This window comes from Humulus lupulus, chromosome 1, assembly GCF_963169125.1.
Source record: "Humulus lupulus chromosome 1, drHumLupu1.1, whole genome shotgun sequence".
Classification (NCBI taxonomy): Eukaryota; Viridiplantae; Streptophyta; class Magnoliopsida; order Rosales; family Cannabaceae; genus Humulus; species Humulus lupulus.
The window spans coordinates 98,173,129-98,195,536 of record NC_084793.1 but is presented as its reverse complement, the minus strand read 5'-3'; the positions used below and the strand labels follow the sequence as shown (position 1 = coordinate 98,195,536).

At 39.9% G+C, this 22,408-nt stretch overlaps 1 non-coding gene across 1 annotated transcript; it reads left to right on the top strand.

Moving 5' to 3' along the window:
* Positions 1-481: 481 nt before the first annotated feature.
* Positions 482-588, top strand: LOC133813156 (small nucleolar RNA R71). Its single transcript, XR_009884195.1, has one exon. It is a non-coding gene; the product is annotated as a small nucleolar RNA R71 (small nucleolar RNA).
* The last annotated feature ends 21,820 nt before the right edge of the window (positions 589-22,408 follow it).

Below are 22,408 nucleotides of genomic sequence, written 5' to 3'. Positions count from 1 at the left end.
CCTTGACCCCCTCCATGAGAAGTTTGGATGCGGCCTCCACCCTAGATTGTAAGAGTTCGAATATGGGTTATTTCGGTTGGCATTTTGATTCCCCACATAACAAACTGAAGCGGGATTCGAAGGACAACTCTCAAATGCATGCCCATCTCCACAATAAACACAAGATACATCAGCAACTTGTCCCATAGCAGCTAGTTGTACCATTCCCCCAAAACTCATGTTCTTGAGAAGGTTAGTCATTGAAGAAACTTAAGCGGTCAAAGCTGTCAATGCATCCACTTCAAGTATACCAGCCACTTTTTGACTTGTTGAGGCTCTAACATTGGACCATTGATAATTGTTGCTAGCTATCCTCTCCAAAATCTCATAGGCTTCATTATAGGACTTAGAGAGAATAGCCCCATTAGCTGAAGCATCTAACACCATACGAGTGGAAGAATTTAGCCCATTGTAGAAAGTTTCCATTTGTATACAATGCAGGATCCCATGGTGTGGGCACTTTCTCAATAACTCCTTGAATCTCTCCCAAGTTTCACAGAATGATTCATCTTCCAGCTGCTGAAATGACATAATTTCATTGCGAAACTTGGCATTTTTGGTAGGAGAGAAGTACTTCATCAAGAATTTTTCAGCCAACTCATTCTATGCAGTCACCGAGTCGGGAGGTAGGGTGTTGAGCCAAGCTCTATCTCGATCCCTTAAAGAGAAAGGGAATAATTTCAACCTTAGGGCCTCATCACTTACTCCTTGTAGCTTGAAGGAATCACTCACCTCCAAAAATGAACGAAGATGAAGATGAGGATCCTCAGTAGGCATCCCACTAAATTGACCCACTGTTACAACATTTGGAACATAACAGGCTTTAACTCAAATTGGGGTGCCTGAATTTCAGGCCTAACAATGCCCGGATTGAGCTCATTAAACATGGGGGAAGCATACTCCATTATGGCTCTCTCTCTATCATCAGCCATAGCAATTTTGTTAGTGACATTATTAGCACCCTCAACTCCTTCAACCTCTTCAACCATATTAAGGCGATTTTGAGCTCCTTTTTCCCTTAGTCTTCTTCTAATTGTTCTTTCAATCTCAGGGTCAATAGGAGCTAGTTCAATGTTTTCTTGCTCGTTCATATAGTAAATCACCTGAGAAAACACAAGAGCAAGCAAACAAAGTCAGCTCAACAAAGAAAAATAAATAAATTGCAAGTAATTGATATTACAAAAATTTCTAATTTCAATCCCCGGAAACGGTGCCAAAAATTTGTTGTGATCAATTTAATATTTGATTTTAAATACGCAAGTGCACGCAATCACACAAGTAATAAAATGATAAGTAAATCATCTCCACAGGGATTGCAAATTAGAAAAAATAAGCAAAACAATTACTAAACAATTTTAAGAAATTAAAAATCAAGTGGGTTTTTTATAGGCTAAGAAAAATATTAAAAAAAATGGAAATACTAAAATTAAAAACTGAACCGAACAATAAAATTGAGAGAAATATATGGATTGCAAAATGGACTTGAATTATTGAATTCTCCTATATTATTCATCCTGAACAACTTGCGGACAAATTGATGCAGCAATATTCTAGCAAAACTCCCAGGTTAACAAGAATTCATTTAAACACCCATAAAACTTTTCCAAATTTTATGAGATTAATTCTTCTACCTAATTAAACATATTCCTATGCAAAATCAGATTTAAGAATGCAAATCAAAGTTTAATTCTCAAAAGTTACACAAGGCAAATAACATATCCCTATGTTACTTACTAAAATAACCTAACCTAGATTATGACTTGTGTCATCCAAGTTCTTCCCACTACATTTAATCTTTCCAGCATTAAACATAATTAAATACCTTGCCATTGCTGGCCAAACAACAACAAGAAATTAATATAAGCACACTTGAATGAACAAAGGAGATTTTACTAAAATATAAAGTGTAAGAAATTGATAGACTATAACATAGGGTTCATCAACAATTCAAGCCACCTAAAAATTAGTTCATGGTTGAGTTCATAGACATTAATTCACAATCAAAACAGCCCATAATATTCAGATTTAGAATCCAACTCATAAATTAATAAAATAAAGTTTAGGAAAAGAAGAAAGAACAAATCCAAAATGATGCTTAAGCTTTCTTTGTTTGTCCTCCTTCTTCCTTGTTGATATTCTAAGTTTTTCTCCTCTCTTTTTCTGGTTTTCTTTTCCAAAAATGGCTGTTGCCTTCTTAATACGATTGAAACCCTCTTTTGTGTATGTTAGGTTTTTTTCTTCCTTCTTCCAAAAGTACCATATTGCCCATTTTTCTCCAGAAACATGAAGTCCTCCTTTTTTCTGATTTTTGTCATTTTCTCCAATATGATGACTAGTTCTTTCTGCCCTTGCCACCTCAGCCAAAATATCAGCTCACCCATTGATTGCCACACTTTTCATGTGTCCCAAAATCTGCCTGATCAAAATGCTTCAATTTTGCTGCAGCAAACCTGAATATTCAGCCATCAACAACATAATTTCATCAAAATAGATTCATATGTTAGCTCATTCGTTTGTGCAAATATTTATCCATGAAATTATTATCTTTAACCCACTAGCTATTAAAAACTAAAAAAAAAAATTAAACTTAATCAAGATAATAAAAACACCAAAGTTAGATACAAAAGCTAAAAATAAACTAACATCACCCATAATTTTTCACAATTATAAGTTCAAAAGCACACGAAATAACTCTTTATTCAAGAGTTATCAGCTGGTTTTGTCTCCATGAAAAGTTTGGATGATTTCTCCAATTTGGATTATAAGTGGAAGGAAAAATAATACATGAAGGAACATTAGATGAAATAGATGGAATATGTGAAAAATAATCAAGTAAAGTTCTTTCTTGCACATTATTTTCGCCAATAGGTGTTCCATTATCATTAGCCATTGGTTCCATGATGCTTAAAGATAAACATCTTTTTACCAAATGATTTTTAGAGTTATGTTCCCATTGATGCATAAAATTTTCACAAACAAGATAATAAAGATAATCTTAAGCAAAAAAATTTCTGATGTGGAAGATCAGTTAAAACCGCAACCACAGAGCATACTTAGAATTTTTAGAGATTTCACAACAATATAATTTTTATGGTTTACTTATCCCCGGGCCTATTTGATTCCACTTACTCCCATACTACTAACAATTCCCCGAGGTTAATTAGTAGAGGCGGATTGATAATTTTGTTCAAATTTCCTTTAAGAAAAAATTGATTATGGTGAAAGGACAAGAATTGTTTTTTTTTTCAAGTATTTTTTCCAAAATCTCACAATAATATGAAAGTGAAATAAAATAAGGCAAAATAAATAATGTTAACAAAAACTGAATAAGAGTTAGGAGGCATAGCATGCAATCAACCATAACAAAAATAAAGTAAACTCTAGGAGGCACAAGTGTCATCAACTAAAAAAATAAGGCAAAAACTAGGAGTCAAAATTTCCATCAACTAGTAAATAAGGTAAAAAAAACTAAGAGGCACAAGTGTCAGTAACTAAAAAAATAAGGAGGAAAAAATTGCTATCAACTAGTAAATTTTCACAAAAATATAACAACAAAAATAAAAATACTACCACAAAAATCTAGGAGGCACAAGTGTCATCACCTAACAACAATAATAGAAAGCATAAGTATAAACAGATGTATAAGTAATTTTTTTTATGAGTGGAAGAACCGTCTCATATTTTCTTCTTATCTTTTTTTTTTATATATAAATATATATATGTATTTCTGTCTTTTTTATTTATAGTGCAAAAATTAAAATAACTAGTAGAAGAATTCACTAACCTTAAAAAAAGTTCGTTTCTTTTTTTGTAATTCCCCAACAACGGCGTCAAAAACTTGTTGGACCCGAAAGTGGGTATGTTTTAAATATTTATAATTGCAAGTGAACGAATTGTATATGAAGTATAGTGTTCGTTTAAGCATGAGATCGAACCCAAAAGAGTTGTCTAAAATTGAAAAGAAGACTCTTTTAACCAAAGTTAAAACTCTTACCTAGCTCCAAAGATTGATAAGATTTTGTGTCAAGAAAATAAAATAAAAGATATAAAGTAAAGATATTTGAGACAGAAAAGTAAACAAGTTGTAAAAGAAAGATTATTAAAAATACTAGAATTCACAAAATGTAAGTTTAATAATATTTATTAGTATATTGATTCCCAAGGTTATTGATAGTTGAAATAAATCAAACTATCACATTCAAAGTAGATTTATAGTTTAAGCACAAATTATAAGAAAGGATTTTTCTTCACTTTTCAAAAGTATAATTTCAAAGTATTTAATGTGAATCAACTTAATGAAACAACAAAAAATCAAATAACATTATTTATATGGCAAAACATAATATTTTTGTTCTAAGTATTGGATGTGTACAATTTAATGACACACATTAATCAAAGAATATTATGATTTTGCAAGATGAAGAACAAAGTATTATATTATCTAACAATAAAAATACTAGATATTAAATATGAAAGACATATATGAAGAAGAAAAATTCCATAAACTTTGTAGCATTACAAGGGAAATCAACATACAAAAATAAATATCATCTAGTTACAAGGTTATTCATCATGATCTTAATATTCTTATAAAAAAGATTAGAAGCATATAACTAGAATCCAAAACATATTACAAAAGAAATACATACTTGACACAAAATGGTCTTCCAAAAGGAAGAGAGAAAATGTAGAGAGAAAGTGTAGAACAGATGATAGTAACCAAAAATATTAAGCACCTCCAAAATGCTCTTGAAACTAATTATTTATAGCCAAAATAAAGTATTAAAATAATCAATTTAAATTAATTAAATAGATTAAATTAAATTTTAAATGAAGAATAATATGGCATATGTAGAGGTAAATTTTGGGGAGCAATGATGGATTTTATGATAAAATATGTACAAAAATTGGGGGAAAATGTGGAATTTTTGGACATCATCACATGTGGGACAAGGGGACATTGTTAGACTCAAGATGGAAAGATACGGTGGTTGGCTTGTTGGTATCTAGGTAGAAAATGGTGCATGATGCCTCGAAAGAAGGAAGGCCTGAAGGGGAGAAGGGAGTAGCTGGAAGGGAGGCTTGGGTCGTGGGTTGCAAGTGGGAAACGGGCTTTGGAAGCTGCTGGGAGTGCAGGTGGGCTTCGATGGGCCCATGGGCAGAGAAAGGTGAAGCGTGAGGCTGGTGGGAGGCACGGCCTGGGTTGGGTGCTGCTTGGACCGGGAAGCTTTTTGGGCCGAGAGAGCTACTGGTGGACCTTTCAATGGAGGCTGCAAAATGGGCTCCAAAGTCACCAATTTGCTTTTATTTCTTTTCAAATCTACTATTTTTCTTTTCTTTCTCTTTCTGAATTTTCAAATATCAAATTGCCTCAAAATTTCTACAAAATTATCATAAACTAAATTAAAACTAAATATTTTTAATAATAAAATATACAACATAAATATCAAGAAAATAATAATTAAAATTTAATTTACTAAGAAATTTAAGTTCAATAAAATAATATTTTTTATCTTAAACTAAACAACAATAATTCAAATAATTATACTAAAATATTTTACAACAAAATAACTATAAAAACACACAAAAATCTATAAAATTAAAATAAACCTAATAAATTCAAAATTACTTAAAACATTAATAAATCAATTAAAAACTCAAGAACTAAGCAACAATTAGCATATAAAATGTTGTAAAATAACTCTATTTTGTAGAGTTATCAAGCTAGCAAGCAATAAATGAAGATTACTAAGTTCTGGGACGCTATACTAGCTTTAGGAAAAGTAGATCGAGTTTACATCAACAGAGGTTATTAAGAGGCTCCCTAGATCACGCAAGATAGGTGTAATAGGGGTCGAATGGAATCATTCCCAGATCGCTCTCATCGGGCTACGAGCATCTTTCGGGTCAGATCTTCGTACACTTCCAATTCGAGGGATGCATTAAGATCACGGTAGTCTCATAAAGCACACAAGATTGAATGCCAACAGACTTAGAGAATTTATATACGTATTACAACCATTGCCTGATAAATGTGCAATATCATGCAATCAATGTATTTAAGAAATTTATTTATGATTGGGAAGTTAACTATTCTTGTAAGTTACCAAATATTGAATGATTACCCAAAATTGTCCATCAAATCTATATAAATAGAGGGGGAATGGACAGTAAAAGGGACCGAATTTTATATGCAAAAACTCAGGAGAAATTGTCTTAAATAATCTCTTCAGAGAGCCTAAATAGAATAACATAGACTCGTAGACTAAGTAAATTTTAATCACTGAGCCATGTAATACTTCTTGTGTTCTTTATTTACGGTTTCATAAAAGCCTAATCATCTATTTTCAGATTTCTTATTCTATTGTTGGCAAAAAATCATGTCAATAGATTGGTGCTTACATTGAGAGATCGATTAGGCTTGCTGATAGTTTTCAAGGAATTTTCATCTAATCAAAATGGTGGTAACACGATCAATGCGCGACAATGAGTTGGAGAGGCCTGACGACCATGGAGGATTCCGTGCAGTCAGCCCTGTTGGAAACAAAACTTCTGCTCCTCCTCGCCCTGGAAAAACAACCCCAAATCCAGGATGGCGACCACCACGACACTAGAAGCTCATCATTGCAACACCGCCGCCGCAACCTAGGTTATATCAATGTGGTAGAATTGGAGAATGCTCAACTAATGAGCCACCTCGCCCACACCAACAGGCGTATTGACAAAATCAGGACGTGATTTCCCCCACTTGTACTGTAATTTCTAATGTACCTAATCATTTAAAGAAAATCTACCATTGTTGTCAGAGCTCTTCCATTGTCGTCGACGCTCAAATCCTTTTATGACCGAAGAATCCTAGCACAACATCATTATATTAGAGAAAAAATCGAAAAATGTTTGACTTTTTTTAAACTAAAAAAATAAATATATTACAAACTCTATTAACTTATTTAAAGATTTTGTTAAATCATTTAAGTGTTGGATTGTTGTATTCTTAGAAGAAACAAGAAAATAAAATAAAATTTTAGTAAATGGGAAAAAGGGGTATCTTACCTGTACGACATTCGATAGTTTCCACACGTAGATAAGTTATGACCCAATATTCATTGTAGTTATGACAATCCTCTGTACATTTTCAGGAAATTCTAAATAATTAAGTTTTTTGAAAACAAAGTATTTGATGTTCTTAACCACCATGCGCGGAAAAAAAATTCAACCATGTTTTAAGCCCACTAAATTATTTAGAATTTCCTGAAAATATACAATAGAGTTGTCGTAGCTACAATAATTATTGTCATGTAAAAGAATTGGGTCATGACTTATCCACATATGTGAAACTGGAGCGTATCATATCGGTAGAGAAAAAAGTATACCCTACCATAGACATGCCCAAACAAAAGCCTATTCGTTTTTATAGAAATATATTATATGAAAATTTTGAATAAATAAGTTAATTAAAAGTATTTAATTATATCCTCAACATTCCTCTCAATTTAAGATGGGTTAAGGACTTGTTGTTTTGGTATTTTGTTAACAAAGGTCAGTACTCACTCAGTCCAGTCGTGTTATAAAGCTATTATGGACTCCTTTAATGATGATTCGTCATCCTCATCAGGGTCGCGTCCGAGTTGGTGGAAGGGTCTTTAGAGCAGGAATATTCCATCTGTTATCCAAAAAACAAGAATGGATGACATGGCAAACATTTAGTACATGTGGCTAACATCTGGCAGAATTCGTGCTCGACTATCGACCAGGAAGACATCTAGTGTCACGACGTTCGATCTCTTCATACGACCAGCCTGGTCGTACGAATGCTATGCGCGGAAAAGATCTTATGCAGTTATGATAGTATCCAAAATTATCTCTCATGATTCCCTGAGTATCCGATTATTTAGGAAATGATATCTGTAACAAATTAATGTAAATCCTCCTTGAGCCTATAAATAGAGAAGGAGGGCTCAAGGGAAAATCATCTTCTTCTTCTTTCTTGCTTTTTGATCACTAGAGATTAGAGTTATCCTATTTGATATATTGTATTGTTCTTCAGAGGTTGGTGAAACTCATTGAGCCCTAGTTCCTTGATCACTCCTTTGAATCCTATATCAATAACAATTCAAGTGGATGTAGGTTATTACCAGATTCTAGGGTCGAACCACTATAAACCCTTGTGTTCTTTATTATTTCTCCATCACATTCTTTCCAACATGTTTGTCCACATCAAGAAAATTTGACTCCGTGTCAGTTGGCCAAAATCAGGGTCAACATTCTGGTGCTTTCATTGAGAGCTTGATACATTATTGTTCAAAGATCAATGGCGAAAACTACCAGGAAAACTGGACAAGCGGCCGGCGCTGCACCATCTCACCCACCTCCTCCTCTTCCCAACATGGCTGAGGATGAGCCACATTTGGAATTTGATGAGGAACAAATGGACGATGAGACGCTGAAGAATACCCTAGGGTATTGCAGGAGGAACTGGCCAATCTGAGGGCTGGCCAGGAAAGTGCTGCTGAAATCATGGCGCGGCAGCAACAAGAAATTGAACGGCAGCGCTTGGAGCTGAGTGAAAGGCATGCGGAGATGGACCGTCGCCAGAGGGAGGCCATGGCAGCCTTACAACTGGCTAGGAATCAAGCTGCACCTACCTCGCAGCCTGATCAACTCGCGAATGGGCCACCCCACAGGGGTCCCAATCCTAGCCCGCCTATCCAACCCTAGAGCCCACAAATGCCCGAGCAGCCACCGGCGCCTCAGGACGATGTCCCGCTAAGGGACCCTAAAGCACAGCCTCCATCCCAAACTGGTCGCGGCAATCCCCCGCAGCAAAGGCAGAATAGGGCCATGCAGCAGCCTCGCAGTCCTAGACGCCATAGGGGCGACGAGCCAAACCTTCTGAGTAGAGGACAACATCCTCCTGGTAATAGGAGGAACTCAGAGTTAGGCTCTGCGGTCTGAGGCCCCCCACGGCATGATAATGCACGGGGACCTAACGACCAACGCATACCACCCTCTAATGTTCGGCAGGTTCCAGCCCGGGAAGGCAATCGAGGAAACAGTCGATCCCACCATAGCCAATCAAGATTCAGAGACGGCCATGGTTATAATGAGGCCGACTCAGGCAGAGGAAATGCCGGTCGGAGGAATGAAGAAAGAGGTGGAGGCAGAAGCTAGCCACCTCAGGATGACCAATCCGACAGACGGGACGCTGGGGGGCAGCCCAGACAAAATAACATCTTCCACCGGCTCAGAGCTAGCGAGCAGCGGAGGAGAGACGAGGACTTAAGAGACGTACTCAACGGTCACCGGGAAAAACAAGAAGAGAGCGTCCCCCCAGCACCAGAGGCCACGGCGATTCCTAGCGCCGTGCAGGCCCAGATAGATGCCTTCAACCAGGCAGTGCAGTAGCTAGTCGGGGGAAGAACATCTTATATCCATCACGATAGGAGAAAAGGCACTCCTTTTGTACAGAGGATAGCTATGGCAGAAACTCCTAGCAAGTTTAAAATGCCTACGCTTCCAAACTGTGACGGGTATGGTGACCCGGTATCTCATGCCAGCAAGTTTGAGATACAAATGGACATTCAGAAAGTGTCCGAAGACGCTCGGTGCAGGATCTTCCCCGCAACACTTTCTGATGCCGCACAGGAGTGGTTTTTTAAATTCCCTCCTGCAAGTATAGTTTCCTGGGAAATGTTCGTAAAGGATTTCTACGGACAGTTCTACGTGGGTCGTGTGCACCCGACTGAGGCAAACCAGCTGGTCGAAATACGCCAGCAAGACGGAGAACCACTGAAGGACTACGTCCAGCGCTTTATGCGAGCAGCTGTTGGAGCAAAAACAGTGGGAGAGGAAGGCAAGATGATGGCCATAACCGCAGGGGTTAAACGCCGCACACCTCTCTGGGACAGCCTCAAAAAACATGGGGTTAGAATTACCCAGGAATTCTTTGATCGAGCTGATCGATACATCAAGATCGAAGATGCTATTTCCAATGAAGGGAAGCCCCTAGGCAAGGATAAGGGGACTACTGAGCCTGCCAAAGCCACCAATGGGTCCAAGCCCAACGGCAACGGCAAAGGCAACGGGAACGGCAATGGAAATGGCAAGAATGGGGGGAAACGCCCACACAATGAGCCTTCCACCTCTGACAATAAACAAGCCAAGAATAACCGTTATGAACCTCGGTTCACCAACTACACTGCCCTAGTTGAGTCTCAGGGAGAGGCTTATCAAGCCACGAGTTCCAGTGTGCCTTATAAGAAACCTGCCCTCATTCGAAAGGATATTTCGAGAAGAGACACTACCTATCATAACGACTACAGGCATGATACCAACGAATGCAACCAGCTGAAGGATGAGATCGAGTTCCTTATTAGACAAGGACACTTGAGAAGATATATACAGGCCTTGAAAAATTGCCAACAAGAAGCTCCAGGTGGCAACGAGCAAGCGCCCACACGCCAACGCTCGCCACCTTTGCAGCCTGACCCCGTAACTGGCACATTGTTAACCATCTGTGGAGGCCCGCACCTTGCGGGCAATAGTAGAAAGGCTAGAGAACGATATGCTCGGACTCTGCGCCATGACCAGGACATCGAGATGATGACTGTGGATGACTGCGCGCTGAAGAAGGCTCGGTCAGGAGAGGGCGAAAATAACCTTCTCTGATAGCGATGCCCAACATGTTCGGTTCCCACATTCCGATCCGCTGGTCGTGGATATCCAAATGGCCAACATGATGGTGAAGAGAGTGCTAGTTAATACAGGAAGCTCGGTAAAGATCCTGTATAAGTCTTCGCTGGAACGCATGAAATAGTCCGTTAAGGACCTGGAGCCTTGCAACCAAACAATATACGGCTTCTCTGGTGAGGGACTCGCCCCCGCAAGATCAATCAGACTACCAGTGACAGCAAGTACAGCGCCTCCTACCAGGACATTACTCGCTACTTTCATAGTAGTCGATTGTCCTTCGGCGTACAATGCCGTCATTGGGAGGCCTATACTTGTTGATCTACGGGCCATCACCTCTATGTGGCACTTAGCCATGAAATTCCCGATAGACGTAGGGGTAGGACGCGTGTTGGGAAACCAGAGGGAGGCCAGAGAGTACTACAATGCCTCAGTCACGAAGGCGAAAAAGGGAAAGTCAAAGAGCACTACCTCAGATAAGTTGCAGATGGAAATTGATACACAAGCCCAATCCGGTGATGAAGTCACCAAATAGGGTGTTGCCCAAAGCGAGGATAGAGATTTAGATCCTTGCTTTGGGGATTTTGAAGAAAACGTTGGACCCGTCGAGGACCTGGAAGAGGTCCAACTTGACAAAAAAGATCCGACCAAAGTCGTGAAGGTCGGGAAAAACTTATAACCAACCACGAAGCATGCACTGGTGGAGTTTTTGCGGAAAAACCAGGGAGTCTTTGCCTGGTCGCACAAAGACATGGCTGGGATAGATCCTGCAGTTATCAGCCATGTCCTGAACGTAGACAAGAATTTTCCACCCATGCAACAGAAAAGATGGCTGCTCGATAAGGATCGCTCGAGAGCCTTAAAAGAAGAAGTTGAAAGATTACAGGAGAATGGATTCATCAAGGTGGCATTTTATCCATCGTGGGTCTCTAATCCAGTACTAGTTCCCAAGCCTAACGGCAAATGGTGGACCTGTGTGGATTTTACAAACCTCAATAAAGCCTGCCCGAAGGATTGCTTCCCACTCCCAAGGATCGACCAGTTATTCGATGCTACTACAGGGCATGAGATCCTCTCTTTCATGGATGCATACTCAGGCTACAATCAGATCAGCATGCATCCCCCTGACGAGGATCACACTAGCTTTCTGATCGATATGGGATTATACTGTTATAAAGTAATGCCCTTCGGACTGAAAAACGCAGGTGCGACTTACCAGCGATTGGTTAACCACATGTTTAATGAATTGATCGGAGTAAACATGGAGGTGTACGTGGACGACATGCTGGTAAAGTCAAAAAAGGCAGAAGGGCATGTGAAGGATTTACAAGAGTGCTTCGATGTATTGAACAAATACCAAATGAAATTAAATCCTCTCAAATGTTCCTTCGGAGTCGGATCAGGGAAGTTCTTGGGGTTTATTGTCAATTCAAGAGGAATCGAGGCCAACCCCGACAAGATAAAAGCCCTGATCAACATGAAATCACCAGAGAAGATCAAGGATGTACAAAGTTTAACTGGGAGAATTGTCGCCCTAAGTAGATTCATTTCCAAATCAACGGACAAATGCGCCCCTTTCTTCAATCTACTTAGGGGCAACAAGAAGTTTGAATGGACAGGAGACTACGAGCAAGATTTTCAAGCCTTAAAAGCCCATATGGCACAACCTCCTATCTTATCAAAGCCTGTCGAAGGAGAAACTTTGTTCATTTACCTGGCGATCACTGAAGTAGCTGCTAGTGCGGTACTAATACGAAAGGAAGAAGGCGTACAAAAAGCGGTTTACTATGTAAGCAAGAGGCTAATCGGAGCAGAACTAAGGTATCCTCCCATCGAGAGGTTAGCGTATTGTTTAATCTTGGCCTCAAGAAAGCTACGTCCTTACTTCCAAGCCCATCCTATTACAGTTTTAACTGACCAGCCCCTTCGGCAAGTCCTCCAAAAACCAGAGGCGGCTGGGCGTTTATTAAAATGGGCAGTCGAACTGGGGCAGTTCGATATTACATATTCACCGCGAGCAGCAGTAAAAGGACAAGTCTTGGCTGATCTTATTGCAGATTTCATTGAACTCCCAGACAACGAACAGTGCAAAAAACCTAGTGCGCCTGAGCCTCAAGATGAAGCTCCTTCGTGGAAGTAATTCACAGATGGGTCGTCCAACGAATCTCACGTGGGAGCAGGGGTGATCTTGATAACGCCAGAAGGGCATCAATTTCACTACGCTATTAGGTTCGACTTCACCGCGTCAAATAATGAAGCCAAATACGAAGCACTCCTCGCTGGATTAAGAATGGCAAAAGACACGAGTATAAAAGTGCTTGATATTACAGTGATTCACAACTGGTAGTGAATCAAGTTCTAGGGGAATATCAAGCACGAGGCCTGGAAATGGTGGCCTACTTGAACAAAACAAAAGATATGTTGGCCCAGTTCGATAAGTATACCCTCCAGCAAATACCTCAGGATCAGAATTCGAACGCAGATGCCTTAGCCAAACTTGCGAGCGCGAAAGATGCTGACACTTTGAATATTGTGCCAGTGGAAAGATTGGGAGAGCCAAGCATACGAGTATGTGAAACCAGCATGGAAATCCAGATGGAAGACACATGGATGGCACCTTACTTAGAGTATCTTACAAATGGAGTACTACCAGCAGATAGAAACAAAGCCAGAACTCTACAAAGGCAGGCTGCTAGGTATATACTGGTCAATGGTGTTCTATACCGAAGAGGATATTCCATGCCACTGCTCAGATGTATTACACCAGAGAAAGCTAAGGAGCTAATGAAATAAGTACATGAAGGCTTCTGCGGGGATCACGCTGGGGGGCAAAGTTTGGCGAAAAAGATTCTAAGGCAAGGATATTTCTGGCTAGCTATGAACGAAGATTCAATGGATTTTGTGCGAAAATGCGATAAGTGTCAGAGATTTTCCAAAATCCCACGTGCAGCTCCAAACGAGTTAAAGCAGATGCAGATTCCTTGGCCTTTCGCAGTATGGGGTATAGACTTAATTGGATCCCTGCCAATAGGAAAAGGTGAAGTAAAGTACGCAGTTGTAGCAGTCGACTACTTCACCAAATGGGCTGAAGCTGAACCACTCGCTACCATAACGACCAAAAAAGTTCTTGACTTTGTCATCAAGAACATTGTTTGCCGATATGGTTTGCGTCGAAGATTGTCTCAGACAACGACACCCAATTTGACAGTGACTTATTCACAGACTTCTGCGAAAGGCATGGGATTATTAAAAGCTTTTCTTCAGTTGCGCATCCACAAGCAAACGGGCAGGTCGAAGCAGTGAATAAAACGCTTAAAGACACCCTGAAGAAAAGGCTTGAAGACGCTAAAGGAGCATGGCCAGAACAGCTGCCTGAAGTCCTCTAGTCGTATAGAACTTCTCATCGAACAGCAACAGGACATACTCCGTTTTCCTTAGCATACGGGTATGAAGCTACGTTGCACGTCGAATTAGATCCCCCCTCACATCGACGCATCACATACGACCAGGGCCAGAATAGCCAACTAATGATGGAGTCCCTAGACTCAATTGAAGAAATACAAGAACGAGCCCAACTCTGAGTCGATGCGTACCAGCAAAAGGTCGCCCGGTATTTTAACTCAAAAGTAAAAGAAAGGAAATTCAACGTCGGTGACCTAGTGCTACGACGAGTTTTCTTGAATACCCGCGACCCCACTGCTGGAGTGCTCGAACCAAACTGGGAAGGACCTTACCAGATTCAAGAAGTCCTTCATTCGGGCACCTACAAACTTACACGCTTAAATGGAGATCTCATTCCACGCTATTGGAATGGAGAACACCTGCGCAAGTATTATCAGTGAACAGTCCTTCTTAAAGGACTGGCTTGTATTAATTTTTATTTTTTACAAGTTTCGAAAAAGGGTTAGCCACGTTGTATGGCTAATCGCTTATAAGTGTAAGATCTTTTTTAAAAAAAAGATCACTCGTACAGACATGTTTAGTCCATTTTAATATGAGATTATAAGGGACTGTGCGCAGCCAGTCATTCTTGCCAACCTTTGTAAAAAAATTTTTTACAAGTATTTGTTCATTACGTGTGTTGTTTTGCTGTATTATAAGTGTTATGTTTACTATCGAGCAGTAATGTTCGCACAGGTCGTGATCAAGGCAAGTGACCAAGGACCTAAAGCTCCTCGATCACTTGGGGGGCACATAAGGTACATCGATAGCAAAGCATACCAAAGGGTATGTAAACACATGAACAAAATAAGTGAAAGCATGCTACGGTACTTAGAGTATTTTTCAAAATTTATGTTTTGTTAAATCAAACCCAAGTACTATGCTAAGTTCGGTCATGCGAACAGATATTATAATAAAAAAATTATAATATCAATAAGGCAATCTTTTACACCGCGAGCAGTATTGCTCGGATGTAATTGTTCAATTAAAAGTAAAAAGCTTTTACACCACGAGCAGTATCGCTCGGATGTAATTGTTCAGTTATAAGTAAAAAAGCTACCCTTGCAGCAATAAAAATAAATTGTCTTTACAAACAGACCCGTGGGCCATAAAAGAAAAATAATTTTTTTTTATTGGGCAAGAGGGTCTTGAGGATTAGGGGGAGTGCCCTGGTCGGCAGGAGGACCAGCTTCAACATTAGCAGCAGGAGCCTTAGCCTTAGCCTTCTCCTCTGCCTCCAACCGAGTGGCGCACTGCGCCATCAGAGTTCTCTTCAACCGCTCGGAAAGATAGTTGAAGTTGGCCTCCTGGTTGTGTTTCCAGAAGTCGTAAAAGCAGAGGAGGGTGGCCTCCTTATACTTCTTCAAGTTCATGGCCCCTTCCTCCTCAACCTCCTGTACTCACCCCTCGAGTTCCCGCACTCGCTCCTCAAGCTTCTTCACCTCATCCCTGCTGGTGGTTAGATCGAGTTTAAGCTGCTTGCACTCTTGGGTCACAAGTACAGAACTTTCCCTCCATTTCTGCCGCTCCTCGTTGGCTTTCTTCAGGGTCCCTTTGCTATCCTGAAGCTCCTTGGTGAGAGTGGCTTGGTCCTCGCACAGCTGCTCATTCAGCTTGGACAGCTCCTTGTTCTCCTTGAGCAGCTTGTTGTTCTTATCCTCAAGAGCTTGCTTAGCCTGGGCAAGCCTGGAGTCGAAGTTCTGTCCCCGAGAAACCAACGCCCCGGCACGGCGCCAACTAGCAGTTAAAGATAGCAGCCCCTGAAGACAAATAATGAGATAAAGTAAGGAAAAGAAGTTAAACATAAATGATGAAGTAGCAGAAGATGACTTACGCTGACTATCTCATTCAACCCTCTGTTGATGATTTGGTCGACCTTCATTGAGACAGTTTCATTGATGGCGACCTGGCTGCGTCTGTGCTTTGAGAGCTTATATATCCGCTCCCTGGCCAACCCGACCACAAGGCTGGACAGGGAGCCTTCAGACAAGTTGTCCAAAGTCTCCTTGTCAGCGGCCCTAGAGGAGGGCTGTGGATTCACAGGTGTGGGCGTCGACTATTCGGTGGGGGGCGGAGGTATCATATTCTCCTTGGAAGGGATGGCGGTTTGAGTATCTTCTGTTCGAGCCTTCTTCGAGGGGGTCTTGCTGCTTTCCCCTCCAGCCCTCTTGCTATCCTTCTTCGGGACAGAAGAGGCAGCGACAGCCTCGTAATGACCGAAGAAGTCTCCAGATTCCATACCTGCACAAAGGGAAACAACTCGAGCAGTGAGATTAAATGGTCATAGGGGGAACAGAGATAAAAGTAAAAGGATTACAAGTAAAGTACCTGGGCTACAACTACTGGTCGTAGCAATATTTACTGAACTACCTAGTTCCTAGAAGAAATCTGAGTTTAAAGAGGGAGCATTCCTAAAGTTTCCGTCCCCATCAAATAGGTGAGAGGGAATTGGAAAATTATTTAAAAGCGAGATTATTGTACCGTTTACATCCGACAAATCGTTAGAAAGTTCGGTAGGTTCGACAGCCTTTTGTTTTCCCTTTCCCTTGGGGACTGAAGGTTCCTCTGCTCGGGGGGGGGGACGGCAGGTTCCCTGATCGTAACCCCAGTTGGCCACCTCCGAGAAGGCGCCTGAGGTTGCTGCTCGGGTTCCTATTCGAGTTCCACGTCGGCTTGAACATCGCCCACCGAGGGTTCGTTCGTCGCAGATTGGGAGCCCCAAAGGCCGACCAGCCTAAGGTTGGCCTCGTTGACTAATTTTTTTACACTCTTATCAGCATTTGGCATGCTGGCTAAGAGTGTTGCCCTTGACTCCATCCCTGGAGTAGGGGTTGGACATAGCCACGGGCCTGGAACACAATGGATGTTAAGATATTATGACAGAAAGACACTAAGTAAAGAAGCTACTCGCGTAAGAATTTTTACCTCCTCGGGTGAAAGCCAGGTTGTCCGTAGCAAGGTCAGGAGTGAGGAAGTATTCATAGTGATACTTCCCCACATTAGAGATATGGGTGGTGTCGGACAAAAAAGTGCGTCCGGACTCCTGATGGCAGAAGTGAAAAAACCCCGTACCATCTTGGTTGGGGTTGGATTTAAGGTCAAAGAGAAAATTGACCTCGTGGGGGGAAGGTACTGGCCATTTTTTTGAGCTTATAAAGGATATAGAGTGCGGCCAACATTCTATATTCGTTCGGGGTGATTTGAAAGGGGGCTACTCCGAAGTAATTAGCCATCCCCTGAAAAAACAAGTGAAAAGGCAGGGTGGCACCTGCCTCAATGTGGAACCTCGACCAGGCGCTATAAGCCCCGGCTGGCAGGTTGGCGCGCTGGTCGATAGATGGTTTGACTAAGGTCACACCCGTCAGATTGTATCTATTTAAATAGTTGGCAATCATCCGCAGTGTCACTGTACTTTGAGGGACGATGTGCCACGCAACGTCTGGCTGGTCGACATGGTGGGGGCGGGCACGCCTTTGGACATTGGTCTCCGGAGCGAATTCGCCTCGACAACTGGTCAAGGGGGCATTAGCAGAAGGCTGGCCTGAGGAGTTAGGGTTTTTCCTTTTTTGAGCTTTTGTTTTTGTTCGGGCCATTCTTTGGTTGGGAACTAGAGGACAATTTGAATTAGGGCGAGAAAAAGAGATTTCCTGTATCAAGGTAGATGGGTTCTCTTCGCCTTCGAGTAGTTGGGCCAAGAGATCGTCTTCAATAGGTCTTTCTCCTCCCCAAGGGTCTTGCATAAGAACTGCAAACAGACAATGGAGGAGATAAGACACAATTTGCGAAGTAGTGTGGAAGATCGGGATAACGTTGCTTACGTCTAAAAAACCAGCAGCATCCTACTCCTACACTAAGATTCAGCACTAATGGTTTGAAAAACAGATCAAATAGGAAATAAACCGTTTTCGGAAAGAGAACTGTTTCGACTCCTAAAGGGCGGGAAAAAACTCGCTTTTTTCACCTAGCTTAAAGATTGAATTTTTACGTCGATCTTACGCCCTAAACCTATGATCCTAACTATCAAAATAGGTCCCAACCTATACAAGGCATAAAGACGCCCTCTTACCAAGCAATGGAAGGTTCATACAAAAAGATCCTCATAAAACCCTACTCAAGAACACAGAAATTACAGAACCAAGAAACGGCATGCATGGTATAATGAAAAGCTAAAAAAAGACAGAGTGATTACCTGGGCAAAGATGGAGGTTCGGAAGAGAATGAAAAAGTTTGAGTCGGGAAGATCCTCGGCTAGGCGACTGTCTGGTTTCGAAGCTTTGAAAGCAAGGTTCTTGAAGTTCTTGACAAAGACGGTAAGAAAAACTTTTTTGAGAAGAAAAATGAGGTATTTATGGAGACCGAGGTATGGACAAAAAGTAGCAATCATTATTTTTAATTCTCGAAACGTGGGGAAGTGTATAAGCCATCAATTAGTTTCTTGAAAACTAAAAAGGCTTGATTAGATATAATCATGTTACGGTTTTAAAAAACGCACAGGGATTTTGACAGACATCGTGGGGATATGAACGGTTGTTTCCTTAAAGTTTCTTTATTGCTGGTCGCACTAAACAAACTTGGGGGGCAAATGTTATCCCAAATACAAGCATGGATGACATGGAAAACATTTAGTACACGTGGCTAACATCTGGCAGAATTTGTGCTCGACTGTCGACCAGGAAGACATCTAGTGTCACGACGTTCGATCTCTTCATACGACCAGCCTGGTCGTACGAATGCTATGCGCGGAAAATATCTTATGCAGTTATGATAGTATCCAAAATTATCTCCCATGATTCCCTGAGTATCCGATTATTTAGGAAATGATATCTGTAACAAATTAATGTAAATCCTCCTTGAGCCTATAAATAGAGAATGAGGGCTCAAGGGAAAATCATCATCTTCTTCTTTCTTGCTTTCCGATCACTAGAGATTAGAGTTATCCTATTTGATATATTGTATTGTTATTTAGAGGTTGGTGAAACTTATTGAACCCTAGTTCCTTGATCACTCCTTTGAATCCTATATCAATAACAATTCAAGTGGATGTAGGTTATTACCAGATTCTGGGGCCGAACCACTATAAACCCTTGTGTTCTTTATTATTTCGCCATCACATTCTTTCCAACGTGTTTGTCCAAATCAAGAAAATTTGACTCCGTGTCAGTTGGCCAAAATCAGGGTCAACACCATCAAAAATAAAGATTTTCATGTGGCGTGTGTTCTATGATATCTTACCAACATCTCAAGTCTTGGGGTCCTGTGGAATCCAAGCGAACTCAAGATGCGTTCGGCGCGGAATCGGCTGTCCATGCATTGTTTGACAGCCCTTTTTCCAAGGCTTGTTGGGACCTTAACCCGTGGACTCGTTTAGTCCTTTCTTGGGTTGAGCTTCCTATTTGTGATACTGTCTCACTCTCTGCCATGGTTGAGAAGCTTTGTAAAGAAAACTTTGAGGTATGTTCTTATCTTCTTTGCTTACTGTGGTTTGAACGTAATAATAAGGTGCACAGAGGAGAACTGAACCGTGAACCATGTTGTGTACGTGATCTTGGTGGGTACATGTTATATGAATTTCAGAAAAGCTCATCTTGCTTTAAGGAGAGACCCTTGATAGGAAGGCACGGTCTACTCGAGTGGATGTGCATGGTGGTCCTTCAATTATATGCAATGACATGGTCAGGGAAGCTTTGGGTGATGGGCCTCATGTTATGAATGCTACTGGAGTTGAATTAAGAATTGGGCCTCAATCACATGGGCCCAAATAATGTGAGTAGGCCCAAAATTTGGAAGCCTCCTAAGGTGGGCCTTTCTAAGTTAAATGCCGATGCCGCAGTGTGCTCGTCGAGGGGTGCTTGGATTTAGAGCTGTGGTGCGAGATGATAGGGGGCGGGTGATTTGATTCTCTTTCACTAATACTTATTTGGCTCAGTCACCATTGACAGCAGAGTTCATGGCTTGCTTGAAAGGTTTGAAATGGTGTCAAAGAAAGGGCGTCAAGGTTCATTCCTTTGAGAGTGACTAGTTCGAGGTGGTATCTCTAAAGATGGTCTCATTGTTAGAGATATTTATATGTACTGTTAGGGAATTCACCTTCCTCACACCAGCTTCATCTACAATCACAAAATCGACAAACCAATAGACACAACATGCACAAATTCAATAGAAAAAATTAGCAAGAAAAACAATAAAAAGAACACCAAGAATTATAGAGGTTCAGCTCAAATAACTTGAGTCTACATCCTCTTTGAACTCCCCTTGGGATGTTCTTCTCTGCACTATGAAACAACAATGGAGATTACAACTTGTCACCACGAGAGAACTTCTATACTTAATGGATTACAATGCCTTGAACCCAAGCAAAACCCCAAGTACACTTGACCATGTACAAAGAAATCTCTCACCCAAGACCCAAGTGTTTTTCTCTCAAGTTCTCTCTCTTTCTCTCTTTGAAAATAGCTCCTATTGTTACAAATGAAATCTATCCTCTTATTACTATTTCAACAACTGAGATAATAAGACTTATTTATAGGGGGTTTTACAATTGTCATCTAACTTAAAAAATACTAGAAATAAACGCAGACTCATCTGGCAAAATGGTAGACAAGACTGGAAGAAAAACGTAACTTTGCTGATGTGTTCTGATGTTTAATGCATACCAAATATTCTAACATGTACCTTTGTCCTGTTGAACCTTGTCATTTTGTTCCTTGTTTGGGGAATCATTTTTAGTGTTTATCTTATGATGCTATTGCTGGTTGTATTGTCTTTGGGTTGACGATGATTTAAGTAATTAATATAATGAATTTCATTTGTTTTTAAAAAAAAATGCAAAACTCTACTGGTTGTCACGTCTTAGTTAGAAGAAATAGAAAATAAAATGAAAGTTATAATACTAGCAACTCATTAATTATTCTGTTAGCACATTAAATGATGTGTCATTTTTTCATAGAATGGACACATATTGGGACAACATTTTTTGAAAGGAGATTTGAGTCGTAAAATGTCTCACTTTATCATATTATATGGATAAACATAGTTTTATTTATTGCTCGTCTCTTTTTTTTTAGATAAATACAAATAAATTTTTAAAATATATTTGTAAACATTTTAAAAAAAATTTCATTTCTTACAAAACTAGGAAATATAGTCGGGAAATTTCATATTATATGCATGATGATATACTTAAATTAAAAAATATGACAACATTATTAGGCATCATAAGAATAGGCTTGTTTGTAAAATTTTGACTATAGCACCCACGTCGTTATTTCTTCTATCTCACAACTTATCTCTCTCTCTATATTTCTACCAAGGCAGCAGCAGCACCACCACCACCACTACCTCACATTGAAGCACTTTCTCTCTCTCTCTCTCTCTCAAATTATCTATCCCTATCCTTTCTCTTTTTCATCTCTACCCACGACCATTCCCTAAGATTGAAGCACCATTGAAGCACCATGCCCATTAAAACCACTATCGATGCATCCATTGAAGGAAACATCGAAATTGTATGTTCTACATACAAATTATAATATTTTAAATGATCTAATCATGTAGATCGTGAAAAAATACCAATTTTTCTTTTCTTTTTTAAAAAAAAACTAAAATAGACATTTGAGTGAAAAGATATGAACTCCAAAGTTTTCGTTAAATTTCAGCACAGAGCATCGATATTGCATCCAAAAAGAATCGTTTTGGCAAAAAAAAATCAAGTTTTCATGATTGCATTGCAAAAGCATTGAAAAAATATCGTTTTGACAAAAAAAAATTAAAGTTTTCATGATTGCATTGAAAAAGCATCAAATTTGCATAGTTTTGGCAAAAAAAAATCAAGTTTTTGTAGATGCATCACAATTGTATCGAAAAAGCATCGATTTTGTATCTTTTTTGGGCCAAAGAAATTGTATAAAAAAATCATCAATTTTGTATCGTTTTTGGGCCAAAAAATAAGAGAAAAAGATACAAATTTGATACAAAATTGATGCTTTTTTGATGCAATTGCGATGCATCCACAAAAACTTTACTTTTTTTTGCCAAAAATATGCAAATTTGATGCTTTTTCAATGCAATCATGAAAACTTGAATTTTTTTGCCAAAACGATGTTTTTTCGATGTTGTTTCAATGTTATTTCGATGCTTTTGCGATGCAATCATGAAAATTAATTTTTGGCCAAAATGATACTTTTTCGATGCAATATCAATACAAAATTGATGCAATATCGATAATCTGCGCTAAAATTTG